Below are 4,565 nucleotides of genomic sequence, written 5' to 3'. Positions count from 1 at the left end.
GGGGCAGGCACGGGGTCTTTCCCCTCTAGGGGGCTCTGGCCCCAATCCAGTGTCAGAGGAGGGGGCACTGGCTGGCTCTGGGGGTGGGGGGATGGGGCACGGGGTCTTTCCCCTCTAGGGGACTCTGGCCCCAATCCAGTACCAGAGCAGGGGGCACTGGCTGGCTCCGGCGGGGGATGGGGGCCTTTCCCCTCTAAGGGGCTCTGGCTGATCTGCCCCAGGGCGAGAGCTCTACCCAGCCAGTGCATCTCCCTCGGCCTGGCAAGTTACTTAGGTCCAGCCGCGATTCGGCCCCATTGCCAAGGGCGCCCCAGCCCCCTTGGATCCCTGGCTGGAACCTACCTGGCAAGAGGCAGAGTGGGAGCAGGACACAGACCCACGCTGGCCCCATCTCCATGGTTGTCGGGGTTCACGTGTCCTGATGCCAGGGTGCGGAGGAGAGCCCTGTGTGCTGCAGCCAGCTCTGCGTCCTGGCTTTTCTCCGCGGTGCCCATCAGCAGGAGATGCACCCCACTGCATGCCCGTGCACGCCCCCAAGGGTCCTGCCCACCCCTGCAGCTTTCCGGCCTCAGGCACCAGCTCGCCTCCTGAGCACGCTGAACAGCTGCTGGCTGCCTTCACGCTTGGCTGGGAGACTGGGGTGGGGCATTCGGGGGGTGCTCTGCAGTCCCCAGGGCCGGCCGAGGGGGCCCATGTTGCAGGGAGTGGGGCGGGAATTCTCCGGCCTAGTAGGGATCTGTGTGCACCTCACAGGCCACAGCCAGGCCCCCCAACGATCACCAGGGCAGATCTCTGAGAAACAGCCACTCAGGGTTTTAAGCCGCGGCTCCAAGGGGCTGTTCTCCTCCCAATGCCCCGTCCGACCGGGTCCCGCTCCCCCTCCTGGCCGGGGGCACATCCAGCCTTTCACTGCTGGAGCAGAGAGCCCCCGACCCCAGGGCCGAGTCCTCCCGACCCTCCCTGGCCCCACTGAGTGGCAGGAGATCCCGGCAGCCCTGCACCAGGGCTCCAAACCCTGCCACGCCCCAGCATATCACCAGCCGGTGGGGAGCGCGGGGCTCAGCTCCAGGCATGGGGGGTGCAGGGAGCACAAAGCCCGGCTCCGGGTGTGGGGGCGCAGGGAGCACGGGGCCCAGCTCCGGGTGTGGGGGCACAGGGAGCGCAAGGCCCGGCTCCAGGCATGGGGGGTGCAGGGAGCGCAAGGCCTGGCTCCGGGTGTGGGGGCGCAGGGAGCGCAAGGCCCGGCTCCGGGTGTGGGGGCGCAGGGAGCGCAAGGCCCGGCTCCGGGTGTGGGGGCGCAGGGAGCACGGGGCCTGGCTCCGGGTGTGGGGGGCGCAGGGAGCGCAAGGCCCGGCTCCGGGTGTGGGGGCGCAGGGAGCATGGGGCCCAGCTCCGGATGTGGGGGCGCAGGGAGCGCAAGGCCCGGCTCCGGGTGTGGGGTCGCAGGGAACACGGGGCCCGGCTCCGGGTGTGGGGGCGCAGGGATCACGGGGCCCGGCTCCGGGTGTGGGGGCGCAGGGAGCACGGGGCCCAGCTCCAGGTGTGGGGGCGCAGGGAGCACGGGGCCCGGCTCCAGGTGTGGGGGCGCAGGGAGCACGGGGCCCGGCTCCGGGTGTGGGGGCGCAGGGAGCACGGGGCCCGGCTCCAGGCATGGGGGGTGCAGGGAGCGCAAGGCCTGGCTCCGGGTGTGGGGGCGCAGGGAGCGCAAGGCCCGGCTCCGGGTGTGGGGGCACAGGGAGCACGGGGCCAGGTCCAGGCATGGGGAGCACAGGGAGCACAAGGCCCGGCTCCGGGTGCAGCAGCGCAGGGAGCACGGGGCCCGGCTCCGGGTGTGGGGGTGCAGGGAGCACAGGGCCCGGCTCCGGGTGCGGGGGGCGCAGGGAGCACAGGGCCCGGCTCCGGGTGTGGGGGGCGCAGGGAGCGCAAGGCCCGGCTCCAGGCATGGGGGGCGCAGGGAGCACGGGGCCCGGCTCCGGGTGTGGGGGCACAGGGAGCACGGGGCCAGGTCCAGGCATGGGGAGCACAGGGAGCACAAGGCCCGGCTCCGGGTGTGGGGGCACAGGGAGCTCGGGGCCCAGCTCCGGGTGTGGGGTCGCAGGGAGCACGGGGCCCGGCTCCGGGTGTGGGGGCGCAGGGAGCACGGGGCCCGGCTCCGGGTGTGGGGGCGCAGGGAGCACGGGGCCCGGCTCCGGGTGTGGGGGGCGCAGGGAGCGCAAGGCCCGGCTCCGGGTGTGGGGGCGCAGGGAGCACGGGGCCCGGCTCCGGGTGTGGGGGGCGCAGGGAGCACGGGGCCTGGCTCCGGGTGTGGGGGGCGCAGGGAGCGCAAGGCCCGGCTCCAGGTGTGGGGGCGCAGGGAGCACAAGGCCCGGCTCCGGGTGTGGGGACACAGGGAGCACGGGGCCAGGTCCAGGCATGGGGAGCACAGGGAGCACAAGGCCCGGCTCCGGGTGCAGCAGCGCAGGGAGCACAGGGCCCGGCTCTGGGTGTGGGGGCGCAGGGAGCACGGGGCCCGGCTCCAGGCATGGGGGGCGCAGGGAGCATGGGGCCCAGCTCCAGGCATGGGGGGCACAGGGAGCACGGGGCCCAGCTCCGGGTGTGGGGGCGCAGGGAGCGCAAGGCCCGGCTCCGGGTGTGGGGGCACAGGGAGCACGGGGCCCGGCTCCGGTGTGGGGGCGCAGGGAGCACGGGGCCCGGCTCCGGTGTGGGGGCGCAGGGAGCACGGGGCCCGGCTCCGGGTGTGGGGGCGCAGGGAGCACGGGGCCCGGCTCCAGGCATGGGGGGCGCAGGGAGCACGGCGCTCAGCTCCGGGTGTGGGGGCGAAGGGAGCACGGGGCCCGGCTCCAGGCATGGGGGGCGCAGGGAGCACGGGACCCGGCTCCAGGCATGGGGGGCGCAGGAAGCACGGGGCCCAGCTCCAGGCATGGGGGGCGCAGGAAGCACGGGGCCCAGCTCCGGGTGTGGGGGCGCAGGAAGCACGGGGCCCAGCTCCGGGCGCAGGGAGCACGGGGCCCAGCTCCAGGCATGGGGGGCGCAGGGAGCACGGGGCCCAGCTCCAGGCATGGGGGGCGCAGGGAGCACGGGGCCCAGCTCCAGGTGTGGGGGCGCAGGGAGCACAGGGCCCGGCTCTGGTGTGGAGGCGCAGGGAGCGCAAGGCCCGGCTCCGGGTGTGGGGGCGCAGGGGGCCCAGCTCCAGGCATGGGGGGCGCAGGGAGCACGGGGCCCAGCTCCGGGTGTGGGGGCGCAGGGAGCACGGGGCTCAGCTCCGGGTGTGGGGGCGCAGGGAGCACGGGGCCCGGCTCCAGGCATGGGGGGCGCAGGGAGCACGGGGCCCGGCTCCAGGCATGGGGGGCGCAGGGAGCACGGGGCCCACCCCAAGCCGAGCACAGAGGGGAGACCCCATTGGTCCAGCCTGGGGCTGCACTGCAGGCGTGTTCGTGTCCCCTGGCAGCCAGTGCTGACCCCAGTGCGGCACTAGGGGGCGCTGTGCGGCAGGGCGTGGGGTGGGGGGTCCGGGTGGGACCCTGGGGCCCGGGTGGGACCCTGGGGCCCTTGGCCAAATGGCACTTTGCTGCCTGCGCTCGGTCTCAGCCCTGTCAATGGGATACAGACTTTTCCTCAGCAGCTTCCCTCACCAACTGCTGTGTGGGGAGATTTGTAACCAGCCCCCCGCCACCCCAGAGGGGCCACGTCCTAGCCTCGGGCAAGGGGTCCTCCTATAACCAACCCCGCCCCACCCCAGCCGCGCCGGGTCCTCGTATAACCAGCCCCAGGCCTGCCCCGGGGGGAACACGTCCCAGCGCCGGGAGAGGGGTCCCCCTATAGCCGGCCCCCGCCCCGCCCCACAGGAGCCGCGTCTTTGAAATTCAGCTATTCCGGGCCGCAGGGTTAGTTCCCTGCGCGGTAATTTCAGAGGGGGCTGGAGCGGAGGCGCAGCACCCGCGGTTCGCCGCCAGAGGGCGCTCACGCAGCAGGTAGGGGAGGGGCGCAGACGCCATTCCTTGCTCAGCCCCCCCTCCCCCGGGGCATCAGCCTGGCACGCGGGGGCGGGGGATCATTAGGTGCCCACACTGGAAAGTTTGTACCTCAAAATCTGGGCCTGGGGTGTGTCCCCAGGAGACTCGGAGAGGCAGAGGCAGAGGGCTGGATAGGATGCAAGGGGTGCAGTGAGGGGCTGGGTGGGGTGCAGAGGGGGGGCTAGGGGATGCAGTGAGTGGGTTTGCAGTGGGGTTGGAGGGTGGGGGGTGCAGTGGGGTTGGGTGCAGTCGGGGGGGTGCAGGGGTTGGGGGCCGTGCGGGGAGCAGTGGAGGAGGTGGGGGTGCAGTCGGGGGGGTGGTTCAGGGGGTCAGGGTGCAGGGCGTGGTGCGGGGAGCTGGGGGGTGCAGTCAAAGGGGTGCAGGGGCTGGGGGCTGTGCGGGGGGCGGGGCTGGGGGCGCAGTGGGGGGTCCCGGTCTCTCGTGGCCGGGGCAGGAAGCGCTGCACGGAGCTGGGGGGGGGGGAGCCCGGAAAAGGCAGCGGCTTCCTGCTCCCGCCCCGCCCGGCCTAGTCCCGCCGCCGGAGCCGGAGCC

The sequence above is a fragment of the Gopherus evgoodei genome, unplaced genomic scaffold (genome assembly GCF_007399415.2).
Source record: "Gopherus evgoodei ecotype Sinaloan lineage unplaced genomic scaffold, rGopEvg1_v1.p scaffold_304_arrow_ctg1, whole genome shotgun sequence".
NCBI classification, from domain to species: Eukaryota; Metazoa; Chordata; order Testudines; family Testudinidae; genus Gopherus; species Gopherus evgoodei.
The sequence above is the reverse complement of the archived record's forward strand: the minus strand, read 5'-3'. Positions refer to the sequence as shown.